Below are 9,292 nucleotides of genomic sequence, written 5' to 3'. Positions count from 1 at the left end.
GTACTCAAGGTATACAGCTGGTATATGTACTGCTCTTTTATTGACTAAATAAAGCCTTCTTCGGGGAAAAAATGACGGTTCTTGAGCAATGGTGACTAAGAAATTGCATAAAACCATCAAACTGAAAGTTAGGGGAATTCGATAACTTACTCACTTGTAATACAAAGATTTCAAAAATAATCTTCACACAATAGCAGATAGATATTTTTAATACATGTAAATGTATTAGAACAATTTCAAGGCTTGTAGTTGCTCTTGTTCTCGATGAGGGTTAATCAATACATGAAAATCAAAACGTTTTTTCGAAAGATATAATTATTAAAAATTGATTCTCTCAATTACTAATATCTAAGTCTAGAATTTTTGTTGTACACATATTTTTTTTCAAAGTGCGTTAAATGTCCACATGGTAAAATTGTGGATGTACACTCTTAACGCACTTTGAAAAAAAATTACAAAGTGCGTTGAGTGTATCCAAAATTTAACGCACTGTTACAACGCACTTTGAAAACAAAATTCAAAGTGCGTTAACTTTAGGACCAAATCAACGCAATTTGAAAAAAAAAATTCTTTTCAAAGTGCGTTATATGGCACGCCAAATTAACAAAAATGAGCTAAACCAAGTTTCAAAATTGATAAACTAGGTTTATCGACTTTAAACTATAGTTTACAAACCGTAAACTATAGTTAACGATTCGTTAAGTATAGTTTTCATCTCTAAAACTGTATTTAACGGTTGTTAACTATAGTTTACGAATGCTAATCTTAAGTTTATCTGTCTGTAATAAAACGTTAACAATAGATTTTGTTGATAAAATAGATTCACGTCTGTAAACTATAATTTACGATCGTTAACTATAGTTAAAAGTTGTAAACCATAGTTTACAAATCGTGAAACTGTATTTATCAGATAATCTATGTTTTGCGATCGCAAATGATTGTTTTTGGTGTGAAGTATAGTTTACGGTTGTGAAACATAGATTTTCGCGTTAACTATGGTTTACAGATGAAAAATATAGATTAACGTTGTTAACTATAGTTTACAGTCCGTAAACTACAGTTTACAATCGATAAACCTAGTTTATCGACTGTGAAACTATGTTTTGCTCATTTTTGTGAATTTGGCGTGCTAAACATAGTTTCACAATTGAGAAACTAGGTTTATCGACTGTAAACTATAGTTTACAAACCGTAAACTATAGTTTACAATTCGTTAAGTATAGTTTTCATCTGCAAAACTATATTTAACGGTTGTTAACTATAGTTTACGAATGCTAATCTAAGTTTATCTGTCTGTAATAAAACGTTAACAATAGATTTTGTTGATAAACATAGATTCACGTCTGTAAACTATAATTTACGATCGTTAACTATAGTTAAGAGTTGTAAACCATAGTTTACAATCGTGAATCTGTATTTATCAGATAATCTATGTTTTGCAATCGCAAATGATTGTTTTCGGTGTTAAGTATAGTTTACGATTGTGAAACATAGATTATCGCGTTAACTATGGTTTACAGATGTAAAATATAGATTAACGTTGTTAACTGTAGTTTACAGTCCGTAAACTATAGTTTACAACCGATAAACCTAGTTTATCGACTGTGAAACTATGTTTTGCTCATTTTTGTGAATTTGGCGTGCCATAGCGTTAATATCGACCATATTAACGCACTTTGAAAAAAAAATGTGTATGCTGGATATTCTTGTAAATCTTAGGTATAATGAATATTTGAACCTGTTGGATCACTTTTTAGTGATAAGGTCACTCCAGAATGTGAAAGTGAGCGATTTTGATTTTTCCATACTTTGAAAATTCTCATTTTCTTAAATGTTGTATTGTACTGAGTTAATTTTTTCCTGTTTGCATGCATTTTATGTAAAACTAAAATTTATTGAAGTTTTTCAACGTCATATCAATACATATATTTGAGTGTAGCATAGGCATCGGAACCGGGGGGGGGGGGGCTTAGGCACACAAATGTTTTGCAAAGATATACATGTACATAATATAGGCACTGGAAATTAGGGCTTAGCTTGGGGGGGGGGACGTTCAATTTGCTACAGACGGCTATGTATGAGAAAAAAAAGTTGGGCTGAAAGACCTTCTACTCGTTTCTCCTTGTTCTCAATGAGGTTAAATCAATACATGTAAATTATAAAAAGTTTTGCGAAAGATAATTATTACAAATTGATTCTCTCGATTACTAAAATCTAAGTCTAGAATTTTTGTTTTAAATATATTTTTTCAAAGTGCGTTAAATTACCCCAAGGTAAAAAATGTTGATGTACACTCTTAACGCACTTTGAAAATTTTTTTTAAAGTGCGTTGAGCATGTCCCAATTTTAACGCACCTTGAAAAAATATTGCCACAACGCACTTTGAAAAAAAATTCAAAGTGCGTTGATTTTGTTCCAATTTGACGCACTTTGAAAAATTAATTTTTTCAAATTGCGTTGCCACAGGGCATATTTTTATAGTTGGGGGTACATTTAATTAAATCAATTTGTATGACTGTCTGTCCGTTGTGCGGACCGTTTTTTGAAAACTATTACAAGGATTTCTCTGAAAATTCTGGAAATTTGGCAAAAGAATGAAAGATCTTTGTTCTCTAATTCTCTTAAATGTCTGTCAAAGTGCTGGATGACCAGCCTTTTGATTTTAAAATGAGTTTGATATCAAGTTATCAACATTCATTTGATTTTGTATAACACAACTTTAGAGTAGGATTTCCTTTACAAAAATCCCAAATCAGATTCAATTTTTTTGACGTGTGGAAATCCCACTCTTTCTAATGCATGTAATTTTAGAGTGCGATTTCCCCGAGTGTCAACTTCACCCTCCCCCTTCACTCAACATATTTTGTATGTGAACAGAAGAGGCCGACATACTCTAACCAGTGTCTACTCTAGCTTCAAAATGGCGATCAATTGTATTGAAACTATATAAAGCATGAAAAATGAAATTTATTAAGTTTGTTAAACATGGAAATCATGTACAAAGTGTCTCTCCACAATATTCTCGGTGTTTGTATATTGCCATGAAACTAAACATGGGTCTTTTTTTAAATGATGTGTAATTTTGCAAAAACATTTAAAGAGCATTTGCTCTCTGCTTTCAAAGAGCCACAGCGCATTTGATAGTCACTTTCGCCTACTCTAGCAGTGATTTTTTAAATACATTGTTTAACCAAAATTTTGTCATACAACGTTAGTTTATACATACTGTCTTCTACAAAAATTTGAATTTTTTTAATTAAAATACAAATTTTAATTAAAAAAATACAAATTTTTGTAAAGGACAATACCTAAAAGCAAATCACACAAAAATAATATTTAAATATTAATAGTTTCCTCATATGATAGATATAAGATCGTTCAGTTTATATGGAGAATATAGTAAATACTGAGGTACCCCCTAAACAATGACAAACTGTAGCTAAAGACCACCCTTAACCAGAGAAACAACTTCTGAATAACTTTATTTGGATATGAATGCACTGCACTGCATTTAGATAATTTTGGTTAAAGGTGGTCTTCATATTGAAAATGTTGAAAAATGATAAAAAAGAATCTTCTATACACATATTGTACCATAGGACTGGCGGTAAATTCAGATTTTACTTTGATGTTGCTGTGGTGTATTTGTCAGAAGAACCACAGTTTTTAAGTCACGCCCACAATTTGGCATCAAGCCATAATACAACAAGACCTTGACTGATGAATGAATGATGTTAATTTCAAAACCTTGGCAATAGCTGATAAATGAGTTTAGTCAACATTTTAAAATTCAAGAATAGTAAGGACATTAATTTGTCGACATTCGCTCCGTATTTTACTAAGCGTATCCTGTTATACGTTCTATCTCGAATTGCCTTAATTCTTATTCTTGTCTCCAAATAGTAATTTCACATTAAACATGTTAAAGGGCCCCATTTTTTCTTTCTTGACATAGGCGTCGGAATCAGGGGGAGGGGGGGGCTATAGGGGGCTACCCCCCACTTCTTTGCAAAGATAGATAATATACAGGCATTTAAAACTGGGGTTTACTTTTTCTTGTTGGTTAACCCCCCCTTTCAATTTGCTTCCGATGTCTATGCTTGCAGTACCATTTCCGATGCCTGTGCTTGCAGTACCATTCAAACTTTCATTAAAATGTCAGAAATCATTTCGCGGTTTTTGTACATTGATCGCTATAAATGAAAAGTTCAATCGGCAATGTTTTCCACTGAACACCCCCCCCCCCTCAAAAAAATAAAATCGATCTTCGAAAGGAATAACAGCCAAAAATAAAATAGTTTACGATTGCTACCTCTGTTCCTGACAAAAATCAAGCGCTCTGTCTAAGCTGCGACATCTTCACAGGTACCCAATAATGACAAATCGTTCCGATTTTTTTTTTTGATCGACGATACCCCAGACGCAAAATACAATCCGTTCAGATGGAGAAAGGTATTTATACAGACTCCGGACCATGGATTGACAGGATGAAGTGGGCGGTGCTAACTGTCAACCAGCTTTTCTCTCATTGGTCCTCTGGTACAAGTAACTTACACAATAGATATTAATTGGTTAATGGTAAATACACTCACAGTTTTTAATTCACTTGGGGCTGCGCCCCTCGTGAATTAAAAACTGTGAGTGTATTTACCATTGACCAATTAATATCTACGAGGGTTGTCCCGTAAAATCGTGGACAAGTTGTCTAGTGTAATAAATAAACTTCACTGCGTTCTGAAATTTTCACTATTATTTAGTACATATTTTAGTAATATACACAGCAAGTTTCAGATAAATATATGCATAAATAAACAAATTATGAGATTTTATGCCATGTATTGTTTCACCTTACGGCGCATGGATTATAACGTCAAAGTGTCTAAAACAGCGTCACGTTTTATCTTTGCTGAAAATGAAGTTGGATGAGTCCGACTTAAATTAAGGAATTTTATTGATACACATTCTTTAGTCTCCATAAACAGTCGAAGAACCAGTTGGCACCCTCATGCAATCTTCTGAAGATTTATTAGTAAGTTACGGACAATATTCTCACAATCATTCAACTAACAGAAAATCTCAAATCGGCGGTCTACTGTGACAGCGTCTTTTGCTATTACATTAGGAGTCTGTCCGTATGTTTTGTACTCCCCAGGGACTCGATCAAAAAAGACTTCGCTAAGAAAACTCCTATTTTATTTGTATACTTAAGATATGGTGATATTTTTATTATCTTTTTTCTTCTATGGTCATTTCAAGTCTCTAAAGGTGTCATGACAACATCGAATTAAAACGGAACTGCTCTCCGGTGCGCCGTAACGCCATAAAACGTCGCCATTTTTCGTATGTTGTGTTTACCACTTTTCCATTTCGAATGCCCGAGAAACTGCCAAAAATTAACCAAATGCCTTAAAAGTTTTACAAAGACTACAAAATTGATTGTGGAATTGAATTAGGATAATTTTAATCCAAATATTATGTATTTAAAACTTTTATTTTGAATTCAAACTTGTGTATTCTTGAATAAAACCTTGGTTTTTTGTCCGTGCGCCGTAGGACAATACCCCGTGCACATTCAAGCATAATAAAATCTTTATTTTTGCCTATATCTTATCACAAAAATTATCATGCACTTAAATATGATAAATAAACATTTACTGAAATTTTCAGCTTAGTACGCCCAATACTTTTCGAGAAAAACGCTTTGTCCACGATTTTATGGGACAACCCTCGTATAGTGTAACTACAATTAAATCTTTATATCCATAATGGTATATTTTATTTGCTTCAGTATACACGTACCTGCATGTAAACATTTATTAATTCTGCAAATTCAGTGAGGGGGATCCGACTCTCCCCCCCCCCCCTCCCCCCGAACTGCGCATGTTTTACTTTTTCCTTAAGCGGGGGACACAAATTTTCTGAATTAGCTTGTTTTCATAGTTGCAAGTTTGTTACATGACAATCATTTTACTTGTTCAATACTCTTATTCAAAACAAGAAAACGTAGAAAATTTTGAAAATAAAACAAGGTAGTAGCTATGACTTTGGGTCATTCAAATAGTTTAGGACTGTCTTTCCAGAGATAATTTCAAGGTGTAATGTTGTATTATATACCTTTTACATTATTTATACATGTATTATAAAATAATAAAAGAAAACATAGGAAAAATGCACAGAGAGAAAAAATAATAGCATAGATAAGAAAAACGCACTGGGAGTCTCGAACTCACGATCATTACGTCTACAATCAAGCAATCATACCACTACGCCACGAAGTCATTGTAATCGGATGGACAAATTTAAGACAGATATATGGAATATTTATCACACTGTAATGATGATTTTATGAGTTTGTACAAGACAGACCTCGTAAATATATCAGATGAGTGATTTTGAGTGAGACACTTCACAATACAGTTTTGAGACTTTTCATTTCGCGTGCTGAATACTATTATTTAGTAAAAAAAAAAAAGGTGGGCCGTTCGGGACTTGAATTCATGACCTCTCACAAGGGAAGCGAGAAAATACCACTATACCACGGAATCGCTTCGCATTGGAGACAAGTATATGCAGAAGTGAAGTCACATACATGTATATATTCATGTTCGGTATTGTCAAAATTTTACACAATCCATGGTGTTTGATTTATTTAGCCTTTATTAAACAGTTCTAATAGATGTAATAAGAACATAAAGTCCGCCGAGAACCTGTTTTATACGCAATAACTCTCCTCATGCCCCTGTGCTAAAAATAGCGACATGTAATACTATAAATACTAATAAAACAAACGGGGCGGGCACTTTGAGAGGGGTGAGAGAGGTCCTAGGGAGTTTTGGTATAAAATTACATTGCATAAGCTCAAATTCTTCTTGAAATATCGTCCGGAAATGATAGTGTTAAACACAGACAGAATGTATAAATTTACGACATTGAACTTTAACCTTTTGACCTCAAAATCAATAGGGGTCTCCATTAGGCCACAGGAAGTTGTTATGTAAAATTTCATTGCAATAGCTCAAATGATATCGTGTGGAAACGAAAGTGTTATAATAGACAAAATTTGCTTATTTATGACCTTGACCTTTGACCTTTTGACCTCAAAATCAATGGGGTTCTTCTTTAGTCCATAGGGAGTTGCTATGCTAAATTTCATTGCAAAAGCTCAAAGGGTTCTCGAGATATCGTGTGGAAACGAAAGCGTTACAGACAGACAGAAAGACGGACGGACGGACGGACAAACCCAAATTAATATCTCCCTCTTTTCAAGCGGGGGACAATATACCCGGTCCACAAATAATTACATACATTTAGTTTGATCTTGAATTGAAAAGGTACATGTATCTATAAATAGAAACAGGTCGTTTTAAATACTTGAGTAGGCCGTGTCGTCGGTAAGGCAGCTATGGCTCTTTATTAGTAATCTCTTCTCTAGAGTACAGACCCCGGGGGAAACTGGGTATAGCGTAGTCAGAAATATCTGGCATTTTTCAGGCTTTTATCAAAATTTGATATTTAACGTGTTTTTTCTGACAATTTTAAACATCAAGATTGTTTTAAAAAGCCTGGAAAACGTCAGATATTTCGGACTAGGCATGGAAGAAATTCTACTCTACAAAACCGGTATTCCATTTTTCAGAGTATTGGCCATTTTGCCATTCTTTACAAGTATAGATTGTTCATTTTTTCCTGACACGTACATTTATTGATGTGTATTGAATTTTATTAAAGGGAACCATTATATTCTAAAAAAAAAAGGGGGGCGGCAGATTTTAATTACCGGGTATTTTATACTTGCCTGGTACTTCTGTCGCCCTATTCCCCAATTATTAGAGTTTTGGGGTATGGCAATATTGCTTTCTCTTGCTTCATCATTTTTTTTACAAGGCCGTAACTACCATTGAGGCAAGTGAGGCAAATGCCTCACTAAATTTTTCGATTTTTATGAAGTCAAAAATTTATATGCATTGAACTTATCAATTATGTGTGTCTTCATGCTAAATTAATATTTTCCTTTTTTGTCTCAATTTCTGTAAATCATTCATTTCACCAGAAGCCACATTTTCAGTTAAAATTCATGTAAAATATGATTCAAAATGTTTGTTTTGTAAATTATTTGATTGTTTAACATCCCTTCTAAAAATTTCTCACTCATATTGAGACATCAATACTTGCCGGTGGAGGGCTGCAAGTTTTAAATTTGTACTGGGCTTACAGGGTCAATGAAGATGATTAAACAGTGAGAAATTTTTGTGCCATATCACCTACATAGGACCTCTGTTTATACGTCTCATCCGAAGGACCGGTGTCGCATAATATTTGGTCCGCCTCGTTTAAAGGTCCGGCCGGACCTAATACGATAACATATTTGGTCCACCTTTTATAAGAAAAGGTCCGGCCCGAATAAGAAAAGGTCCGAGTGGTGCAAAATGTTTTAATCTTGACTTTAATATATGAAATTAAGGCTAGTTTTTTTTATACTATATGATGAAAGGCGGATTTACCCTGTTGTGTTTTATTTTTTGTTCAACATACATGTATCTCTAGACAAGAATCTACTCGTATAGTGTGCTTTAACAAGGATCGGCCATTGTTTTAAATCTCGGATATCTATGAAACGCGATTGATTTAAATTGTTTGATTTTCATTAAATGTTTCAGTCTGCATTCCATTTCGGATTTTTTTTTAATTTTTTAAATTTTTTTTTGTTGTTGTTGAAATTTTAAGCTTTTTATTTCCGACATTTTAACCTTTCATTTCGACATTCTAAAGTGTTCATCTCCGACATTTTTCAGGAAGTGCTTTCCGGTAATTAAAAATTTTAAAGAATAAATTATAGACTGTTTAGTAAATCAATGTTCGGCGCAGTCTTTGACATTTAATTTCGTGAACATTAAATGCGATGAAAAAATTGCATGCTCATTAAACTCTGTTTACTAGACTTAGTGCTTCATGTACAGATGTATATACATGTATACGGAACTTTTTTTTTATTAAAAATGTTGTGTATAATAAATTCTTTCAAAATTCCATTTCTACATACATGTACCTGGTAAATATTAAATTGCCGGAGAGGTACCTTGCAAAAATACCGGAAATGAAAAGAAATAAATGTCGGAAAAGAAAAGACAAATTGTCAGAAATGAAATAAAGAAATAACGGAAATACCTTGCCGATTTCCGGAAATGAATTGCAGCGGTCCTATTTTTACAGTGGTGTATAAAGTACCAAAACAAATAGATCTTTTTCATATTTTAGTCTGATCTTATAAAAAAAAAAAACGCCTTATATGACT

The sequence above is a fragment of the Saccostrea cucullata genome, unplaced genomic scaffold, assembly GCF_032062105.1.
Source record: "Saccostrea cucullata isolate Sc308-1 unplaced genomic scaffold, CSIRO_AGI_Scuc_v1 ctg54, whole genome shotgun sequence".
Lineage (NCBI taxonomy): Eukaryota > Metazoa > Mollusca > Bivalvia > Ostreida > Ostreidae > Saccostrea > Saccostrea cuccullata.
This window is presented reverse-complemented; position numbering follows the sequence as displayed.